The sequence below is a fragment of the Bufo bufo genome, chromosome 1 (genome assembly GCF_905171765.1).
Source record: "Bufo bufo chromosome 1, aBufBuf1.1, whole genome shotgun sequence".
Classification (NCBI taxonomy): Eukaryota; Metazoa; Chordata; class Amphibia; order Anura; family Bufonidae; genus Bufo; species Bufo bufo.
In genome coordinates this window covers 198797904-198820779 of record NC_053389.1, presented here as the reverse complement: position 1 = coordinate 198820779, position 22876 = coordinate 198797904, and the positions used below count along the sequence as shown (strand labels likewise).

General features: G+C 38.2%; 10 non-coding genes across 10 annotated transcripts; all 10 read right to left on the bottom strand.

Moving 5' to 3' along the window:
- Positions 1–2529: 2529 nt before the first annotated feature.
- Positions 2530–2602, bottom strand: TRNAR-CCG. The gene has a single exon. It is a non-coding gene; the product is annotated as a tRNA-Arg (tRNA).
- Positions 2603–4317: 1715 nt separating this feature from the next.
- On the bottom strand, positions 4318–4390 carry TRNAR-CCG. The gene has a single exon. It is a non-coding gene; the product is annotated as a tRNA-Arg (tRNA).
- A 1371-nt stretch (positions 4391–5761) lies between these two features.
- On the bottom strand, positions 5762–5834 carry TRNAR-CCG. The gene has a single exon. It is a non-coding gene; the product is annotated as a tRNA-Arg (tRNA).
- A 1715-nt stretch (positions 5835–7549) lies between these two features.
- TRNAR-CCG lies at positions 7550–7622 on the bottom strand. Its single transcript has one exon. It is a non-coding gene; the product is annotated as a tRNA-Arg (tRNA).
- A 1370-nt stretch (positions 7623–8992) lies between these two features.
- Positions 8993–9065, bottom strand: TRNAR-CCG. The gene has a single exon. It is a non-coding gene; the product is annotated as a tRNA-Arg (tRNA).
- Positions 9066–10780: 1715 nt separating this feature from the next.
- Positions 10781–10853, bottom strand: TRNAR-CCG. The gene has a single exon. It is a non-coding gene; the product is annotated as a tRNA-Arg (tRNA).
- Positions 10854–12568: 1715 nt separating this feature from the next.
- TRNAR-CCG lies at positions 12569–12641 on the bottom strand. The gene has a single exon. It is a non-coding gene; the product is annotated as a tRNA-Arg (tRNA).
- Positions 12642–14356: 1715 nt separating this feature from the next.
- TRNAR-CCG lies at positions 14357–14429 on the bottom strand. Its single transcript has one exon. It is a non-coding gene; the product is annotated as a tRNA-Arg (tRNA).
- Positions 14430–16142: 1713 nt separating this feature from the next.
- Positions 16143–16215, bottom strand: TRNAR-CCG. Its single transcript has one exon. It is a non-coding gene; the product is annotated as a tRNA-Arg (tRNA).
- Positions 16216–17931: 1716 nt separating this feature from the next.
- Positions 17932–18004, bottom strand: TRNAR-CCG. Its single transcript has one exon. It is a non-coding gene; the product is annotated as a tRNA-Arg (tRNA).
- Positions 18005–22876: the final 4872 nt, after the last annotated feature.

Sequence of the window (22876 nt, the reverse complement as noted above, 5' to 3'; positions counted from 1 at the left end):
TCAGCAGCGAGTGTCAGCTCTATGCTGACACTCTGCTGTAACCCCATAGATGCTGCGGTTGCAGCATCCATGGGGTTAATAGAGGGAGGGAGCTCCCTCTCTGAACCATCGGGGCTGCAGCGCTGATAGCAGCGCCCGATGGTTGCCATGGCAACCGGACGCTTTGCAAAGGCGTCCGGTTGCCATGGCAAAGGCATCTGGTGCTGCCACCTACAGGGCATCTAATAGTATTATACTTTGCAATGCAAGAGCATTGCAAAGTATAGTACAGCCATCAGCCCCATTGGATCTTCATGATCCAAGAGGGACTTGATAAAAAAGGAAAGTGAAAATAATAAAAATGAAAAATAAATAAATAAAAATGTAAATTAAAAAAAGAAATTGCCTTTTCCTATAAAAAAAATAAAAAAATAAAATACACAAATTAGGTGTCACCGCGTCCGTAACGACCGTCTCTATAAATATATCACATGATAGACCCAGTCCGATAAACACTATTAAAAAAAAAAAAAAAAAACTGTGCCAAAAAAAGCTATTTTTGTCACCTTACATCACAAATAGTGCAACAGCAAGCGATAAAAAAGGCTTATGACCCCCAAAATAGTACCAATTAAACCGTCACCTCATCCCGCAAAACATGATACCCTATTTAAGACAATCGCCCAAAAAATATAAAAGCTATGGCTCTCAGACTATGGAGACACTAAAACATAATTTTTTTGGTTTCAGAAATGCTATTATTGTGTAAAACTTAAATAAATAAGAAAAAGTATACATATTAGGTATTGCCACGTCCGTAACGATCTTCTCTATAAAACTATCACATGACCTAACTCCTCAGATGAACGCTGTAAAAATAAATAAATGAAAGCTGTTCCAAAACAGCCAATTTTTTGGTCACCTTGCCATATAAAGTGTAATAATGAATGATCAAAAAATCCTATGTACCCAAAAATGGTACCAATTAAAACCTCAACACTTTCTGCAAAAAACGAGCCCTTGCACAAGACGATCGGCAGAAAAATAAAAAACATATGGCGTTCAGAAAACCAATCCAGCAAAATCTGCCTTCCAAAAACCGTATGGCATTCCTTTCCTTCTGCGCCCTGCCGTGTGCCCGTACAGCAGTTTACGACCACATGTGGGGTGTTTCTGTAAACCGCGGAATCAGGGTAATAAATATTGAGTTTTGTTTGGCTGTTAACCCTCAATGTGTTAAATAAAAAAATGCAATAAAATGGAAAATCTGCCAAAAATGTGAAATTTAGAAATTTCATCTCCATTTTCCTTTAATTCTTGTGGAACACCTAAAGGGTTAAAAAAGTTTGTAAAATCAGTTTTGAGTAACTTGAGGGGTGTAGTTTTTGCAATGGGGTCATTTATGGGGGTATCCACTATGTAGGCCCCACAAAGTGACTTCAGACCTGAACTGGTCCTTATAAAGTGGGTTTTGGAAATTTTCTTAAAAGTTTTAAGAATTGCTTCTAAACTTCTAAGCCTTCTAACGTCCTAAAAAAATAAAATGACATTTCCAAAATGATGCCAACATAAAGTAGACATATGGGAAATGTTAAGTAATAAATATTTTATTAGATATGACTTTCTGTTTTAGAAGCAGAGAAATTGAAATTTGTAAAATTGTGAATTTTTCAAAATTTTGGGTACATTTTGGATTTTTTCATAAATAAAGGTGAAATATATTGACTCAAATATATGACTATCATGAAGTACAATATGTCACGAGAAAACAATCTCAGAATGGTTTGGATAAGTAAAAGTGTTCCAAAGCTATTACCACATAAAGTGACGCATGTCAGATTTGTAAATTTTGACCTGGACATTAGGGCATCAATGACCCTTGGTCACGAAAGGGTTAAGCATGAAGCAGATGATTTAAACACTGGCCCAGATCTACTAATGTACCTACACCAAAAACATGCTAGAAAAGGGGAGTGATTCAATGGGATAGGTGTCTTCACAGGAAATTGCGTGGAGTGAACATGCACCATTTTGTAGCAAAACGACGCCACAATTATGGCGTCAAACTTAAGCCAACCAATAGTTGGTATAGAGTCAGAGAAAAGTATCTATCCGCGCAACCCTCTTTTATATTTCTCAGTGTAAAAAGTAAGATGCTGAGGAAAAAATTCTAACCATTCATATTCCAAATATTTTAAAGTCTGTCAATTTTCTCCCCAAAGCTCAAACTCTCGACTTTTGCCATAATCTTTGGCTAGGTGTGAGCAGTGTTTTCCTTTCAGAATGGTATGCAGCCTATTTTCTCATGGCAAAAGTAGAAGTTTTTACACCTTTTCATTGGTCAATCCTCCATCATTCAGATAGAAATCTCACTTGACAAACATTCTATGGATACATATGAAGAGCTTTCTTTGCTAGTAACAATGCAGAGTAAGTATGTTCTTTTTTTTTTCAGAAACTGACTCAGAAACTTGAAATTGCGAGTTTAGAATTATGTGGATGAATGGTTCAGCAGCATTTTTCAGAGTCCCACTGACGTTTAAAATTGAGCGACCCAGGTGGGACTTGAACCCACAATCCCCAGCTCCGGAGGCTGATGCCTTATCCATTAGGCCACTGGGCCTACACACTATGGATCAGACAGAACATTCTTAATGCCGGCTATGCAAGTCGTGTGTTTTTAACTCATGTATGCAAATTGAAGTTAAAGTTTCTTGTTTTGTCATTTATATTTTTCAGTGTAAAAAAAATGAAGAGACTCGGGACATATTTTACTATTCGTACGTTAAAGTCTGCAAGTTTTCACACCGGAGCTTAAACTATTAGCTTAATCTTTAGCTTCATGAGAGTGGCGTGTTCCTTTTGGAATGATGCACAGCCTAGCCTATACCCTCCTACTTTTCAGAAGGAATTGAATTTTTAGAGAAATCTTCACAAAGGGGATGCTGGGACTCATGAGATTTTCTTATTTTCGACTTGGATCAAAATCTCTTGTCAATGAAAAGGAATTTCTGGAATCAAGATCATAACAATTACGCAAAGACTTTAAACCATCCAGTAGACACCTTTAAAGTTCAGAAAAACAGGTGGGATTGGAACCCACAAGCCACAGCCCAAGGTCTTACCAACTAAGGCATCACAAACGAGGTTTCCAAAATGGGACACCGCATTCATATTCTTGTCAGTCCAAAGCAATTGTGTATGCAAGGGCTTTTAAAAATCCTGCAGATAGTTAAAAAATGAGTTACAAAGAGTTGACTTGTGCTCAAATGGTTGAAACATTCTCCATTAGGCCTAACTCAGATTTATATGTCAGGTCTGTGGAAATACGGTTCATGTTTTATTCATGACGCTTTCCATGAAACTTACGTTTTTTGGTCCGTGGATCTGAGGTTTTCACACTGTACAGCATCTCTGGTACACGGCCCTGTCAAGACACAGAATTGCATCTGATCTTTAAAAATCATATTCATAAAAAGTATGTGAGAACTTTTAAAAATCTCCCAGATAACTTAAAATTAAGCAACAGAAATGGCTTATAGAGATTTTAAAAACATATGAAGATATTTTCCTCCACAACATACAGTAAAGTCCTGTCTACATTCTCATGATTTTGGAACTTGATGCTCCAGCTGGAGTTTACTTTTAAAAATCATATTTATAAAAAGTATGCAAGGTCTTTTTAAGCATGAAGCAGATGATTTAAACACTGGCCCAGATCTACTAATGTACCTACACCAAAAACATGCTAGAAAAGGGGAGTGATTCAATGGGATAGGTGTCTTCACAGGAAATTGCGTGGAGTGAACATGCACCATTTTGTAGCAAAACGACGCCACAATTATGGCGTCAAACTTAAGCCAACCAATAGCTGGTATAGAGTCAGAGAAAAGTATCTATCCGCGCAACCCTCTTTTATATTTCTCAGTGTAAAAAGTAAGATGCTGAGGAAAAAATTCTAACCATTCATATTCCAAATATTTTAAAGTCTGTCAATTTTCTCCCCAAAGCTCAAACTCTCGACTTTTGCCATAATCTTTGGCTAGGTGTGAGCAGTGTTTTCCTTTCAGAATGGTATGCAGCCTATTTTCTCATGGCAAAAGTAGAAGTTTTTACACCTTTTCATTGGTCAATCCTCCATCATTCAGATAGAAATCTCACTTGACAAACATTCTATGGATACATATGAAGAGCTTTCTTTGCTAGTAACAATGCAGAGTAAGTATGTTCTTTTTTTTTTCAGAAACTGACTCAGAAACTTGAAATTGCGAGTTTAGAATTATGTGGATGAATGGTTCAGCAGCATTTTTCAGAGTCCCACTGACGTTTAAAATTGAGCGACCCAGGTGGGACTTGAACCCACAATCCCCAGCTCCGGAGGCTGATGCCTTATCCATTAGGCCACTGGGCCTACACACTATGGATCAGACAGAACATTCTTAATGCCGGCTATGCAAGTCGTGTGTTTTTAACTCATGTATGCAAATTGAAGTTAAAGTTTCTTGTTTTGTCATTTATATTTTTCAGTGTAAAAAAAATGAAGAGACTCGGGACATATTTTACTATTCGTACGTTAAAGTCTGCAAGTTTTCACACCGGAGCTTAAACTATTAGCTTAATCTTTAGCTTCATGAGAGTGGCGTGTTCCTTTTGGAATGATGCACAGCCTAGCCTATACCCTCCTACTTTTCAGAAGGAATTGAATTTTTAGAGAAATCTTCACAAAGGGGATGCTGGGACTCATGAGATTTTCTTATTTTCGACTTGGATCAAAATCTCTTGTCAATGAAAAGGAATTTCTGGAATCAAGATCATAACAATTACGCAAAGACTTTAAACCATCCAGTAGACACCTTTAAAGTTCAGAAAAACAGGTGGGATTGGAACCCACAAGCCACAGCCCAAGGTCTTACCAACTAAGGCATCACAAACGAGGTTTCCAAAATGGGACACCGCATTCATATTCTTGTCAGTCCAAAGCAATTGTGTATGCAAGGGCTTTTAAAAATATTTTCCTCCACAACATACAGTAAAGTCCTGTCTACATTCTCATGATTTTGGAACTTGATGCTCCAGCTGGAGTTTACTTTTAAAAATCATATTTATAAAAAGTATGCAAGGTCTTTTTAAGCATGAAGCAGATGATTTAAACACTGGCCCAGATCTACTAATGTACCTACACCAAAAACATGCTAGAAAAGGGGAGTGATTCAATGGGATAGGTGTCTTCACAGGAAATTGCGTGGAGTGAACATGCACCATTTTGTAGCAAAACGACGCCATAATTGTGGCGTCAAACTTAAGCCAACCAATAGTTGGTATAGAGTCAGAGAAAAGTATCTATCCGCGCAACCCTCTTTTATATTTCTCAGTGTAAAAAGTAAGATGCTGAGGAAAAAATTCTAACCATTCATATTCCAAATATTTTAAAGTCTGTCAATTTTCTCCCCAAAGCTCAAACTCTCGACTTTTGCCATAATCTTTGGCTAGGTGTGAGCAGTGTTTTCCTTTCAGAATGGTATGCAGCCTATTTTCTCATGGCAAAAGTAGAAGTTTTTACACCTTTTCATTGGTCAATCCTCCATCATTCAGATAGAAATCTCACTTGACAAACATTCTATGGATACATATGAAGAGCTTTCTTTGCTAGTAACAATGCAGAGTAAGTATGTTCTTTTTTTTTTCAGAAACTGACTCAGAAACTTGAAATTGCGAGTTTAGAATTATGTGGATGAATGGTTCAGCAGCATTTTTCAGAGTCCCACTGACGTTTAAAATTGAGCGACCCAGGTGGGACTTGAACCCACAATCCCCAGCTCCGGAGGCTGATGCCTTATCCATTAGGCCACTGGGCCTACACACTATGGATCAGACAGAACATTCTTAATGCCGGCTATGCAAGTCGTGTGTTTTTAACTCATGTATGCAAATTGAAGTTAAAGTTTCTTGTTTTGTCATTTATATTTTTCAGTGTAAAAAAAATGAAGAGACTCGGGACATATTTTACTATTCGTACGTTAAAGTCTGCAAGTTTTCACACCGGAGCTTAAACTATTAGCTTAATCTTTAGCTTCATGAGAGTGGCGTGTTCCTTTTGGAATGATGCACAGCCTAGCCTATACCCTCCTACTTTTCAGAAGGAATTGAATTTTTAGAGAAATCTTCACAAAGGGGATGCTGGGACTCATGAGATTTTCTTATTTTCGACTTGGATCAAAATCTCTTGTCAATGAAAAGGAATTTCTGGAATCAAGATCATAACAATTACGCAAAGACTTTAAACCATCCAGTAGACACCTTTAAAGTTCAGAAAAACAGGTGGGATTGGAACCCACAAGCCACAGCCCAAGGTCTTACCAACTAAGGCATCACAAACGAGGTTTCCAAAATGGGACACCGCATTCATATTCTTGTCAGTCCAAAGCAATTGTGTATGCAAGGGCTTTTAAAAATCCTGCAGATAGTTAAAAAATGAGTTACAAAGAGTTGACTTGTGCTCAAATGGTTGAAACATTCTCCATTAGGCCTAACTCAGATTTATATGTCAGGTCTGTGGAAATACGGTTCATGTTTTATTCATGACGCTTTCCATGAAACTTACGTTTTTTGGTCCGTGGATCTGAGGTTTTCACACTGTACAGCATCTCTGGTACACGGCCCTGTCAAGACACAGAATTGCATCTGATCTTTAAAAATCATATTCATAAAAAGTATGTGAGAACTTTTAAAAATCTCCCAGATAACTTAAAATTAAGCAACAGAAATGGCTTATAGAGATTTTAAAAACATATGAAGATATTTTCCTCCACAACATACAGTAAAGTCCTGTCTACATTCTCATGATTTTGGAACTTGATGCTCCAGCTGGAGTTTACTTTTAAAAATCATATTTATAAAAAGTATGCAAGGTCTTTTTAAGCATGAAGCAGATGATTTAAACACTGGCCCAGATCTACTAATGTACCTACACCAAAAACATGCTAGAAAAGGGGAGTGATTCAATGGGATAGGTGTCTTCACAGGAAATTGCGTGGAGTGAACATGCACCATTTTGTAGCAAAACGACGCCACAATTATGGCGTCAAACTTAAGCCAACCAATAGTTGGTATAGAGTCAGAGAAAAGTATCTATCCGCGCAACCCTCTTTTATATTTCTCAGTGTAAAAAGTAAGATGCTGAGGAAAAAATTCTAACCATTCATATTCCAAATATTTTAAAGTCTGTCAATTTTCTCCCCAAAGCTCAAACTCTCGACTTTTGCCATAATCTTTGGCTAGGTGTGAGCAGTGTTTTCCTTTCAGAATGGTATGCAGCCTATTTTCTCATGGCAAAAGTAGAAGTTTTTACACCTTTTCATTGGTCAATCCTCCATCATTCAGATAGAAATCTCACTTGACAAACATTCTATGGATACATATGAAGAGCTTTCTTTGCTAGTAACAATGCAGAGTAAGTATGTTCTTTTTTTTTTCAGAAACTGACTCAGAAACTTGAAATTGCGAGTTTAGAATTATGTGGATGAATGGTTCAGCAGCATTTTTCAGAGTCCCACTGACGTTTAAAATTGAGCGACCCAGGTGGGACTTGAACCCACAATCCCCAGCTCCGGAGGCTGATGCCTTATCCATTAGGCCACTGGGCCTACACACTATGGATCAGACAGAACATTCTTAATGCCGGCTATGCAAGTCGTGTGTTTTTAACTCATGTATGCAAATTGAAGTTAAAGTTTCTTGTTTTGTCATTTATATTTTTCAGTGTAAAAAAAATGAAGAGACTCGGGACATATTTTACTATTCGTACGTTAAAGTCTGCAAGTTTTCACACCGGAGCTTAAACTATTAGCTTAATCTTTAGCTTCATGAGAGTGGCGTGTTCCTTTTGGAATGATGCACAGCCTAGCCTATACCCTCCTACTTTTCAGAAGGAATTGAATTTTTAGAGAAATCTTCACAAAGGGGATGCTGGGACTCATGAGATTTTCTTATTTTCGACTTGGATCAAAATCTCTTGTCAATGAAAAGGAATTTCTGGAATCAAGATCATAACAATTACGCAAAGACTTTAAACCATCCAGTAGACACCTTTAAAGTTCAGAAAAACAGGTGGGATTGGAACCCACAAGCCACAGCCCAAGGTCTTACCAACTAAGGCATCACAAACGAGGTTTCCAAAATGGGACACCGCATTCATATTCTTGTCAGTCCAAAGCAATTGTGTATGCAAGGGCTTTTAAAAAATTTTCCTCCACAACATACAGTAAAGTCCTGTCTACATTCTCATGATTTTGGAACTTGATGCTCCAGCTGGAGTTTACTTTTAAAAATCATATTTATAAAAAGTATGCAAGGTCTTTTTAAGCATGAAGCAGATGATTTAAACACTGGCCCAGATCTACTAATGTACCTACACCAAAAACATGCTAGAAAAGGGGAGTGATTCAATGGGATAGGTGTCTTCACAGGAAATTGCGTGGAGTGAACATGCACCATTTTGTAGCAAAACGACGCCATAATTGTGGCGTCAAACTTAAGCCAACCAATAGTTGGTATAGAGTCAGAGAAAAGTATCTATCCGCGCAACCCTCTTTTATATTTCTCAGTGTAAAAAGTAAGATGCTGAGGAAAAAATTCTAACCATTCATATTCCAAATATTTTAAAGTCTGTCAATTTTCTCCCCAAAGCTCAAACTCTCGACTTTTGCCATAATCTTTGGCTAGGTGTGAGCAGTGTTTTCCTTTCAGAATGGTATGCAGCCTATTTTCTCATGGCAAAAGTAGAAGTTTTTACACCTTTTCATTGGTCAATCCTCCATCATTCAGATAGAAATCTCACTTGACAAACATTCTATGGATACATATGAAGAGCTTTCTTTGCTAGTAACAATGCAGAGTAAGTATGTTCTTATTTTTTTCAGAAACTGACTCAGAAACTTGAAATTGCGAGTTTAGAATTATGTGGATGAATGGTTCAGCAGCATTTTTCAGAGTCCCACTGACGTTTAAAATTGAGCGACCCAGGTGGGACTTGAACCCACAATCCCCAGCTCCGGAGGCTGATGCCTTATCCATTAGGCCACTGGGCCTACACACTATGGATCAGACAGAACATTCTTAATGCCGGCTATGCAAGTCGTGTGTTTTTAACTCATGTATGCAAATTGAAGTTAAAGTTTCTTGTTTTGTCATTTATATTTTTCAGTGTAAAAAAAATGAAGAGACTCGGGACATATTTTACTATTCGTACGTTAAAGTCTGCAAGTTTTCACACCGGAGCTTAAACTATTAGCTTAATCTTTAGCTTCATGAGAGTGGCGTGTTCCTTTTGGAATGATGCACAGCCTAGCCTATACCCTCCTACTTTTCAGAAGGAATTGAATTTTTAGAGAAATCTTCACAAAGGGGATGCTGGGACTCATGAGATTTTCTTATTTTCGACTTGGATCAAAATCTCTTGTCAATGAAAAGGAATTTCTGGAATCAAGATCATAACAATTACGCAAAGACTTTAAACCATCCAGTAGACACCTTTAAAGTTCAGAAAAACAGGTGGGATTGGAACCCACAAGCCACAGCCCAAGGTCTTACCAACTAAGGCATCACAAACGAGGTTTCCAAAATGGGACACCGCATTCATATTCTTGTCAGTCCAAAGCAATTGTGTATGCAAGGGCTTTTAAAAATCCTGCAGATAGTTAAAAAATGAGTTACAAAGAGTTGACTTGTGCTCAAATGGTTGAAACATTCTCCATTAGGCCTAACTCAGATTTATATGTCAGGTCTGTGGAAATACGGTTCATGTTTTATTCATGACGCTTTCCATGAAACTTACGTTTTTTGGTCCGTGGATCTGAGGTTTTCACACTGTACAGCATCTCTGGTACACGGCCCTGTCAAGACACAGAATTGCATCTGATCTTTAAAAATCATATTCATAAAAAGTATGTGAGAACTTTTAAAAATCTCCCAGATAACTTAAAATTAAGCAACAGAAATGGCTTATAGAGATTTTAAAAACATATGAAGATATTTTCCTCCACAACATACAGTAAAGTCCTGTCTACATTCTCATGATTTTGGAACTTGATGCTCCAGCTGGAGTTTACTTTTAAAAATCATATTTATAAAAAGTATGCAAGGTCTTTTTAAGCATGAAGCAGATGATTTAAACACTGGCCCAGATCTACTAATGTACCTACACCAAAAACATGCTAGAAAAGGGGAGTGATTCAATGGGATAGGTGTCTTCACAGGAAATTGCGTGGAGTGAACATGCACCATTTTGTAGCAAAACGACGCCATAATTGTGGCGTCGAACTTAAGCCAACCAATAGTTGGTATAGAGTCAGAGAAAAGTATCTATCCGCGCAACCCTCTTTTATATTTCTCAGTGTAAAAAGTAAGATGCTGAGGAAAAAATTCTAACCATTCATATTCCAAATATTTTAAAGTCTGTCAATTTTCTCCCCAAAGCTCAAACTCTCGACTTTTGCCATAATCTTTGGCTAGGTGTGAGCAGTGTTTTCCTTTCAGAATGGTATGCAGCCTATTTTCTCATGGCAAAAGTAGAAGTTTTTACACCTTTTCATTGGTCAATCCTCCATCATTCAGATTGAAATCTCACTTGACAAACATTCTATGGATACATATGAAGAGCTTTCTTTGCTAGTAACAATGCAGAGTAAGTATGTTCTTTTTTTTTTCAGAAACTGACTCAGAAACTTGAAATTGCGAGTTTAGAATTATGTGGATGAATGGTTCAGCAGCATTTTTCAGAGTCCCACTGACGTTTAAAATTGAGCGACCCAGGTGGGACTTGAACCCACAATCCCCAGCTCCGGAGGCTGATGCCTTATCCATTAGGCCACTGGGCCTACACACTATGGATCAGACAGAACATTCTTAATGCCGGCTATGCAAGTCGTGTGTTTTTAACTCATGTATGCAAATTGAAGTTAAAGTTTCTTGTTTTGTCATTTATATTTTTCAGTGTAAAAAAAATGAAGAGACTCGGGACATATTTTACTATTCGTACGTTAAAGTCTGCAAGTTTTCACACCGGAGCTTAAACTATTAGCTTAATCTTTAGCTTCATGAGAGTGGCGTGTTCCTTTTGGAATGATGCACAGCCTAGCCTATACCCTCCTACTTTTCAGAAGGAATTGAATTTTTAGAGAAATCTTCACAAAGGGGATGCTGGGACTCATGAGATTTTCTTATTTTCGACTTGGATCAAAATCTCTTGTCAATGAAAAGGAATTTCTGGAATCAAGATCATAACAATTACGCAAAGACTTTAAACCATCCAGTAGACACCTTTAAAGTTCAGAAAAACAGGTGGGATTGGAACCCACAAGCCACAGCCCAAGGTCTTACCAACTAAGGCATCACAAACGAGGTTTCCAAAATGGGACACCGCATTCATATTCTTGTCAGTCCAAAGCAATTGTGTATGCAAGGGCTTTTAAAAATCCTGCAGATAGTTAAAAAATGAGTTACAAAGAGTTGACTTGTGCTCAAATGGTTGAAACATTCTCCATTAGGCCTAACTCAGATTTATATGTCAGGTCTGTGGAAATACGGTTCATGTTTTATTCATGACGCTTTCCATGAAACTTACGTTTTTTGGTCCGTGGATCTGAGGTTTTCACACTGTACAGCATCTCTGGTACACGGCCCTGTCAAGACACAGAATTGCATCTGATCTTTAAAAATCATATTCATAAAAAGTATGTGAGAACTTTTAAAAATCTCCCAGATAACTTAAAATTAAGCAACAGAAATGGCTTATAGAGATTTTAAAAACATATGAAGATATTTTCCTCCACAACATACAGTAAAGTCCTGTCTACATTCTCATGATTTTGGAACTTGATGCTCCAGCTGGAGTTTACTTTTAAAAATCATATTTATAAAAAGTATGCAAGGTCTTTTTAAGCATGAAGCAGATGATTTAAACACTGGCCCAGATCTACTAATGTACCTACACCAAAAACATGCTAGAAAAGGGGAGTGATTCAATGGGATAGGTGTCTTCACAGGAAATTGCGTGGAGTGAACATGCACCATTTTGTAGCAAAACGACGCCACAATTATGGCGTCAAACTTAAGCCAACCAATAGTTGGTATAGAGTCAGAGAAAAGTATCTATCCGCGCAACCCTCTTTTATATTTCTCAGTGTAAAAAGTAAGATGCTGAGGAAAAAATTCTAACCATTCATATTCCAAATATTTTAAAGTCTGTCAATTTTCTCCCCAAAGCTCAAACTCTCGACTTTTGCCATAATCTTTGGCTAGGTGTGAGCAGTGTTTTCCTTTCAGAATGGTATGCAGCCTATTTTCTCATGGCAAAAGTAGAAGTTTTTACACCTTTTCATTGGTCAATCCTCCATCATTCAGATAGAAATCTCACTTGACAAACATTCTATGGATACATATGAAGAGCTTTCTTTGCTAGTAACAATGCAGAGTAAGTATGTTCTTATTTTTTTCAGAAACTGACTCAGAAACTTGAAATTGCGAGTTTAGAATTATGTGGATGAATGGTTCAGCAGCATTTTTCAGAGTCCCACTGACGTTTAAAATTGAGCGACCCAGGTGGGACTTGAATCCACAATCCCCAGCTCCGGAGGCTGATGCCTTATCCATTAGGCCACTGGGCCTACACACTATGGATCAGACAGAACATTCTTAATGCCGGCTATGCAAGTCGTGTGTTTTTAACTCATGTATGCAAATTGAAGTTAAAGTTTCTTGTTTTGTCATTTATATTTTTCAGTGTAAAAAAAATGAAGAGACTCGGGACATATTTTACTATTCGTACGTTAAAGTCTGCAAGTTTTCACACCGGAGCTTAAACTATTAGCTTAATCTTTAGCTTCATGAGAGTGGCGTGTTCCTTTTGGAATGATGCACAGCCTAGCCTATACCCTCCTACTTTTCAGAAGGAATTGAATTTTTAGAGAAATCTTCACAAAGGGGATGCTGGGACTCATGAGATTTTCTTATTTTCGACTTGGATCAAAATCTCTTGTCAATGAAAAGGAATTTCTGGAATCAAGATCATAACAATTACGCAAAGACTTTAAACCATCCAGTAGACACCTTTAAAGTTCAGAAAAACAGGTAGGATTGGAACCCACAAGCCACAGCCCAAGGTCTTACCCACTAAGGCATCACAAACGAGGTTTCCAAAATGGGACACCGCATTCATATTCTTGTCAGTCCAAAGCAATTGTGTATGCAAGGGCTTTTAAAAATCCTGCAGATAGTTAAAAAATGAGTTACAAAGAGTTGACTTGTGCTCAAATGGTTGAAACATTCTCCATTAGGCCTAACTCAGATTTATATGTCAGGTCTGTGGAAATACGGTTCATGTTTTATTCATGACGCTTTCCATGAAACTTACGTTTTTTGGTCCGTGGATCTGAGGTTTTCACACTGTACAGCATCTCTGGTACACGGCCCTGTCAAGACACAGAATTGCATCTGATCTTTAAAAATCATATTCATAAAAAGTATGTGAGAACTTTTAAAAATCTCCCAGATAACTTAAAATTAAGCAACAGAAATGGCTTATAGAGATTTTAAAAACATATGAAGATATTTTCCTCCACAACATACAGTAAAGTCCTGTCTACATTCTCATGATTTTGGAACTTGATGCTCCAGCTGGAGTTTACTTTTAAAAATCATATTTATAAAAAGTATGCGAGGTCTTTTTAAGCATGAAGCAGATGATTTAAACACTGGCCCAGATCTACTAATGTACCTACACCAAAAACATGCTAGAAAAGGGGAGTGACTCAATGGGATAGGTGTCTTCACAGGAAATTGCGTGGGGTGAACATGCACCATTTTGTAGCAAAACGACGCCACAATTATGGCGTCAAACTTAAGCCAACCAATAGTTGGTATAGAGTCAGAGAAAAGTATCTATCCGCGCAACCCTCTTTTATATTTCTCAGTGTAAAAAGTAAGATGCTGAGGAAAAAATTCTAACCATTCATATTCCAAATATTTTAAAGTCTGTCAATTTTCTCCCCAAAGCTCAAACTCTCGACTTTTGCCATAATCTTTGGCTAGGTGTGAGCAGTGTTTTCCTTTCAGAATGGTATGAAGCCTATTTTCTCATGGCAAAAGTAGAAGTTTTTACACCTTTTCATTGGTCAATCCTCCATCATTCAGATAGAAATCTCACTTGACAAACATTCTATGGATACATATGAAGAGCTTTCTTTGCTAGTAACAATGCAGAGTAAGTATGTTCTTATTTTTTTCAGAAAATGACTCAGAAACTTGAAATTGCGAGTTTAGAATTATGTGGATGAATGGTTCAGCAGCATTTTTCAGAGTCCCACTGACGTTTAAAATTGAGCGACCCAGGTGGGACTTGAATCCACAATCCCCAGCTCCGGAGGCTGATGCCTTATCCATTAGGCCACTGGGCCTACACACTATGGATCAGACAGAACATTCTTAATGCCGGCTATGCAAGTCGTGTGTTTTTAACTCATGTATGCAAATTGAAGTTAAAGTTTCTTGTTTTGTCATTTATATTTTTCAGTGTAAAAAAAATGAAGAGACTCGGGACATATTTTACTATTCGTACGTTAAAGTCTGCAAGTTTTCACACCGGAGCTTAAACTATTAGCTTAATCTTTAGCTTCATGAGAGTGGCGTGTTCCTTTTGGAATGATGCACAGCCTAGCCTATACCCTCCTACTTTTCAGAAGGAATTGAATTTTTAGAGAAATCTTCACAAAGGGGATGCTGGGACTCATGAGATTTTCTTATTTTCGACTTGGATCAAAATCTCTTGTCAATGAAAAGGAATTTCTGGAATCAAGATCATAACAATTACGCAAAGACTTTAAACCATCCAGTAGACACCTTTAAAGTTCAGAAAAACAGGTGGATTGGAACCCACAAGCCACAGCCCAAGGTCTTACCCACTAAGGCATCACAAACGAGGTTTCCAAAATGGGACACCGCATTCATATTCTTGTCAGTCCAAAGCAATTGTGTATGCAAGGGCTTTTAAAAATCCTGCAGATAGTTAAAAAATGAGTTACAAAGAGTTGACTTGTGCTCAAATGGTTGAAACATTCTCCATTAGGCCTAACTCAGATTTATATGTCAGGTCTGTGGAAATACGGTTCATGTTTTATTCATGACGCTTTCCATGAAACTTACGTTTTTTGGTCCGTGGATCTGAGGTTTTCACACTGTACAGCATCTCTGGTACACGGCCCTGTCAAGACACAGAATTGCATCTGATCTTTAAAAATCATATTCATAAAAAGTATGTGAGAACTTTTAAAAATCTCCCAGATAACTTAAAATTAAGCAACAGAAATGGCTTATAGAGATTTTAAAAACATATGAAGATATTTTCCTCCACAACATACAGTAAAGTCCTGTCTACATTCTCATGATTTTGGAACTTGATGCTCCAGCTGGAGTTTACTTTTAAAAATCATATTTATAAAAAGTATGCAAGGTCTTTTTAAGCATGAAGCAGATGATTTAAACACTGGCCCAGATCTACTAATGTACCTACACCAAAAACATGCTAGAAAAGGGGAGTGACTCAATGGGATAGGTGTCTTCACAGGAAATTGCGTGGGGTGAACATGCACCATTTTGTAGCAAAACGACGCCACAATTATGGCGTCAAACTTAAGCCAACCAATAGTTGGTATAGAGTCAGAGAAAAGTATCTATCCGCGCAACCCTCTTTTATATTTCTCAGTGTAAAAAGTAAGATGCTGAGGAAAAAATTCTAACCATTCATATTCCAAATATTTTAAAGTCTGTCAATTTTCTCCCCAAAGCTCAAACTCTCGACTTTTGCCATAATCTTTGGCTAGGTGTGAGCAGTGTTTTCCTTTCAGAATGGTATGAAGCCTATTTTCTCATGGCAAAAGTAGAAGTTTTTACACCTTTTCATTAGTCAATCCTCCATCATTCAGATAGAAATCTCACTTGACAAACATTCTATGGATACATATGAAGAGCTTTCTTTGCTAGTAACAATGCAGAGTAAGTATGTTCTTATTTTTTTCAGAAAATGACTCAGAAACTTGAAATTGCGAGTTTAGAATTATGTGATGAATGGTTCAGCAGCATTTTTCAGAGTCCCACTGACGTTTAAAATTGAGCGACCCAGGTGGGACTTGAACCCACAATCCCCAGCTCCGGAGGCTGATGCCTTATCCATTAGGCCACTGGGCCTACACAGCTATGGATCAGACAGAACATTCTTAATGCCGGCTATGCAAGTCGTGTGTTTTTAACTCATGTATGCAAATTGAAGTTAAAGTTTCTTGTTTTGTCATTTATATTTTTCAGTGTAAAAAAAATGAAGAGACTCGGGACATATTTTACTATTCGTACGTTAAAGTCTGCAAGTTTTCACACCGGAGCTTAAACTATTAGCTTAATCTTTAGCTTCATGAGAGTGGCGTGTTCCTTTTGGAATGATGCACAGCCTAGCCTATACCCTCCTACTTTTCAGAAGGAATTGAATTTTTAGAGAAATCTTCACAAAGGGGATGCTGGGACTCATGAGATTTTCTTATTTTCGACTTGGATCAAAATCTCTTGTCAATGAAAAGGAATTTCTGGAATCAAGATCATAACAATTACGCAAAGACTTTAAACCATCCAGTAGACACCTTTAAAGTTCAGAAAAACAGGTGGGATTGGAACCCACAAGCCACAGCCCAAGGTCTTACCCACTAAGGCATCACAAACGAGGTTTCCAAAATGGGACACCGCATTCATATTCTTGTCAGTCCAAAGCAATTGTGTATGCAAGGGCTTTTAAAAATCCTGCAGATAGTTAAAAAATGAGTTACAAAGAGTTGACTTGTGCTCAAATGGTTGAAACATTCTCCATTAGGCCTAACTCAGATTTATATGTCAGGTCTGTGGAAATACGGTTCATGTTTTATTCATGACGCTTTCCATGAAACTTACATTTTTTGGTCCGTGGATCTGAGGTTTTCACACTGTACAGCATCTCTGGTACACGGCCCTGTCAAGACACAGAATTGCATCTGATCTTTAAAAATCATATTCATAAAAAGTATGTGAGAACTTTTAAAAATCTCCCAGATAACTTAAAATTAAGCAACAGAAATGGCTTATAGAGATTTTAAAAACATATGAAGATATTTTCCTCCACAACATACAGTAAAGTCCTGTCTACATTCTCATGATTTTGGAACTTGATGCTCCAGCTGGAGTTTACTTTTAAAAATCATATTTATAAAAAGTATGCAAGGTCTTTTTAAGCATGAAGCAGATGATTTAAACACTGGCCCAGATCTACTAATGTACCTACACCAAAAACATGCTAGAAAAGGGGAGTGACTCAATGGGATAGGTGTCTTCACAGGAAATTGCGTGGGGTGAACATGCACCATTTTGTAGCAAAACGACGCCACAATTATGGCGTCAAACTTAAGCCAACCAATAGTTGGTATAGAGTCAGAGAAAAGTATCTATCCGCGCAACCCTCTTTTATATTTCTCAGTGTAAAAAGTAAGATGCTGAGGAAAAAATTCTAACCATTCATATTCCAAATATTTTAAAGTCTGTCAATTTTCTCCCCAAAGCTCAAACTCTCGACTTTTGCCATAATCTTTGGCTAGGTGTGAGCAGTGTTTTCCTTTCAGAATGGTATGCAGCCTATTTTCTCATGGCAAAAGTAGAAGTTTTTACACCTTTTCATTGGTCAATCCTCCATCATTCAGATAGAAATCTCACTTGACAAACATTCTATGGATACATATGAAGAGCTTTCTTTGCTAGTAACAATGCAGAGTAAGTATGTTCTTATTTTTTTCAGAAACTGACTCAGAAACTTGAAATTGCGAGTTTAGAATTATGTGGATGAATGGTTCAGCAGCATTTTTCAGAGTCCCACTGACGTTTAAAATTGAGCGACCCAGGTGGGACTTGAATCCACAATCCCCAGCTCCGGAGGCTGATGCCTTATCCATTAGGCCACTGGGCCTACACACTATGGATCAGACAGAACATTCTTAATGCCGGCTATGCAAGTCGTGTGTTTTTAACTCATGTATGCAAATTGAAGTTAAAGTTTCTTGTTTTGTCATTTATATTTTTCAGTGTAAAAAAAATGAAGAGACTCGGGACATATTTTACTATTCGTACGTTAAAGTCTGCAAGTTTTCACACCGGAGCTTAAACTATTAGCTTAATCTTTAGCTTCATGAGAGTGGCGTGTTCCTTTTGGAATGATGCACAGCCTAGCCTATACCCTCCTACTTTTCAGAAGGAATTGAATTTTTAGAGAAATCTTCACAAAGGGGATGCTGGGACTCATGAGATTTTCTTATTTTCGACTTGGATCAAAATCTCTTGTCAATGAAAAGGAATTTCTGGAATCAAGATCATAACAATTACGCAAAGACTTTAAACCATCCAGTAGACACCTTTAAAGTTCAGAAAAACAGGTGGGATTGGAACCCACAAGCCACAGCCCAAGGTCTTACCAACTAAGGCATCACAAACGAGGTTTCCAAAATGGGACACCGCATTCATATTCTTGTCAGTCCAAAGCAATTGTGTATGCAAGGGCTTTTAAAAATCCTGCAGATAGTTAAAAAATGAGTTACAAAGAGTTGACTTGTGCTCAAATGGTTGAAACATTCTCCATTAGGCCTAACTCAGATTTATATGTCAGGTCTGTGGAAATACGGTTCATGTTTTATTCATGACGCTTTCCATGAAACTTACGTTTTTTGGTCCGTGGATCTGAGGTTTTCACACTGTACAGCATCTCTGGTACACGGCCCTGTCAAGACACAGAATTGCATCTGATCTTTAAAAATCATATTCATAAAAAGTATGTGAGAACTTTTAAAAATCTCCCAGATAACTTAAAATTAAGCAACAGAAATGGCTTATAGAGATTTTAAAAACATATGAAGATATTTTCCTCCACAACATACAGTAAAGTCCTGTCTACATTCTCATGATTTTGGAACTTGATGCTCCAGCTGGAGTTTACTTTTAAAAATCATATTTATAAAAAGTATGCGAGGTCTTTTTAAGCATGAAGCAGATGATTTAAACACTGGCCCAGATCTACTAATGTACCTACACCAAAAACATGCTAGAAAAGGGGAGTGACTCAATGGGATAGGTGTCTTCACAGGAAATTGCGTGGGGTGAACATGCACCATTTTGTAGCAAAACGACGCCACAATTATGGCGTCAAACTTAACCTCTTAAGGACATAGGGCGTACAGGTACGCCCTTGTGCCCTGGTACTTAAGGACACAGGGCGTACATGTACGCCCTGTGTATTTTCGATCACTGCCGTGCGGCTGGCAGTGATCGGAACCCGGTGCCTGCTCAAATCATTGAGCAGGCACCTAGGCTAAATGCGCGGGGGGGTCCCGTGATCCCCCCATGTCGGCGATCGCGGCAAACCGCAGGTCAAAAAACTTTATATGCCTAAAAACTTTATATGCCTTTATATGCCTAAAAAAAAAGTTTTATTCACCCCCCCCCCCTGCACCCCCGAATGATTTTTATGGTGGCGGGAGGTGCAGGGGGAGGGTTGCGGGCGGTGTGGGCGGTGCGGGAGGCGGGCGGTGCAGCAGGCGGGATCACGATCCCCCGCCCGCCTCCCCTTGTATAATCGTTGGTGTCTAGTGGGGATACCAGGGTGCCAGCACATTGCTGGCACCCTGGTATAAACGGCTGACATCTGCGATGCGATGTCAGCCGTTTAACCCTTTCCATACAGCGGTCCGTACGGACCGCTGTATTGAAAAGGTTAACAGCGCAGGGAGCTCCCTCCCTCTCCCATCGGGGGGCTGCTGTGCCTTTGCAGCCCCCCGATGGGGAGGGAGAGAGCCCCCAGAGAGCCCCCCGAGAGATCCCCTCCTTACCCTTCCCCGTCTGCGAAGTTCTGAGCAGTACTGAGCAGACGGGGAAGGTTCCCATGGCAACAGGACGCCTCTCAGGCGTCCTGCTGTCCATGGTGCTGAACAGATCTGTGCTGAAAGGCATAGATCTGTTCAGTGTAAGTAAAATACAGTACAGAACAATATATATTGTACTGTACTGTATTATACAGACATCAGACCCACTGGATCTTCAAGAACCTAGTGGGTCTGGGTCAAAAAAAAGTGAATAAAAGTGAAAAAAAAGTAAAAATCAAAAAACACATTTATCACTGATAAAAAATGAAAAAAATAAAATTCCCTACACATGTTTGGTATCGCCGCGTCCGTAACGACCTGATCTATAAAACGGTCATGTTACTTTACCCGAACGGTGAACACCATAAAAATAAAAAATAAAAAACTATGATGAAATTGAAATTTTGCCCACCTTACTTCCCAAAAAAGGTAATAAAAGTGATCAAAAAAGTCGCATGTACGCCAAAATTGTAACAATCAAACCGTCATCTCATCCCGCAAAAATCATACCCTACCCAAGATAATCGCCCAAAAACTGAAAAAACTATGGCTCTTAGACTATGGAAACACTAAAACATGATTTTTTTTGTTTCAAAAATGAAATCATTGTGTAAAACTTACATAAATAAAAAAAAAGTATACATATTAGGTATCGCCGCGTCCGTATCGCCCGGCTCTATAAAAATATCACATGATCTAACCCCTCAGATGACCACCGTAAAAAAATAAAAATAAAAACGGTGTAAAAAAAGCCATTTTTTGTCATCTTACGTCACAAAAAGTGTAATAGCAAGCAATCAAAAAGTCATATGCACCCCAAAATAGATGCCAATCAAACCGTCATCTCATCCCGCAAAAAATGAGACCCTACTTAAGATAATCGCCCAAAAACTGAAAAAACTATGGCTCTTAGACTATGGAGACACTAAAACATTTTTTGGGTTTTAAAAATGAAATCATTGTGTAAAACTTACATAAATAAAAAAAATTATATACATATTAGGTATCTCCGCGTCCGTGACAACCTGCTCTATAAAATTACCACATGATCTAACCTGTCAGATGAATGTTGTAAATAACAAAAAAAAAAACGGTGCCAAAAAAGCTATTTCTTGTTACCTTGCCGCACAAAAAGTGTAATATAGAGCAACCAAAAATCATATGTACCCTAAACTAGTACCAACAAAACTGCCACCCTATCCCGTAGTTTCTAAAATGGGGTCACTTTTTTGGAGTTTCTACTCTAGGGGTGCATCAGGGGGGCTTCAAATGGGACATGGTGTCAAAAAAACCAGTCCAGCAAAATATGCCTTCCAAAAACCGTATGGCATTCCTTTCCTTCTGCGCCCTGCCGTGTGCCCGTACAGCTGTTTACGACCACATATGGGGTGTTTCTGTAAACTACAGAATTAGGGCCATAAATAATGAGTTTTGTTTGGCTGTTAACCCTTGCTTTGTAACTGGAAAAAAAATATTAAAATGGAAAATCTGCCAAAAAAGTGAAATTTTGAAATTGTATCTCTATTTTCCATTAAATCTTGTGCAACACCTAAAGGGTTAACAAAGTTTGTAAAATCAGTTTTGAATACCTTGAGGGGTGTAGTTTCTTAGATGGGGTCACTTTTATGGAGTTTATAATCTAGGGGTGCATCAGGGGGGCTTCAAATGGGACATGGTGCCAAAAAAACAGTCCAGCAAAATCAGCCCTCCAAAAACCAAACGGCGCACCTTTCACTCTGCGCCCCGCTGTGTGGCCGTACAGTAGTTTACAGCCACATATGGGGTGTTTCTGTAAACAGCAGAGTCAGGGCAATAAAGATACAGTCTTGTTTGGCTGTTAACCCTTGCTTTGTTAGTGGAAAAAATGGGTTAAAATGGAAAATTAGGCAAAAAAATGAAATTCTCAAATTTCATCGCCATTTGCCAATAACTCTTGTGCAACACCTAAAGGGTTAACGACGTATGTAAAATCAGTTTTGAATACCTTGAGGGGTGTAGTTTCTTAGATGGGGTCACTTTTAGGGAGTTTCTCCTCTAGGGGTGCATCAGGGGGCTTCAAATGGGACATGGAGTAAATAAACCAGTCCATAAAAATCAGCCTTCCAAAAACCAAACGGCGCACCTTTCACTCTACGCCCCGCTGTGTGGCCGTACAGTAGTTTACGGCCACATATTGGGTGTTTCTGTAAATGGCAGAGTCAGGGCAATAAAGATGCAGTCTTGTTTGGCTGTTAACCCTTGGTTTGTTAGTGGAAAAAAATGGGTTAAAATGAAAAATTAGACAAAAAAATGAAATTCTCAAATTTCCTCCCTATTTGCCAATAACTCTTGTGCAACACCTAAAGGGTTAACAACGTATGCAAAATCAGTTTTGAATACCTTGAGGGGTGTAGTTTCTTAGATGGGGTCATTTTTGGGTGGTTTCTATAATGTAAGCCTCGCAAAGTGACTTGAGACCTGAACTGGTCCCTAGAAATTGAGTTTTTGTAAATTTCGGAAAAATTTCAAGATTTGCTTCTAAACTTCTAAGCCTTATAACATCCCCAAAAAATAAAATATCATTCCCAAAACAATTCAAACATGAAGTAGACATATGGGGAATGTAAAGTCATCACAATTTTTGGGGGTATTACTATGTATTACAGAGGTAGAGAAACTGAAACTTTGAAATTTGCAAATTTTTTTCAAATTTTTGTTAAATTAGGTATTTTTTGGTGCAAAAAAATTTTTTTTTTTGACTCCATTTTACCAGTGTCATGAAGTACAATATGTGACGAAAAAACAATCTCAGAACGGCCTGGATAAGTCAAACCGTTTTAAAGTTATCAGCACTTAAAGGGACTCTGGTCAGATTTTCAAAAAATGGCCTGGTCCTAAGGTGTAAAAAGGCTGTGTCCTTAAGGGGTTAAGCCAACCAATAGTTGGTATAG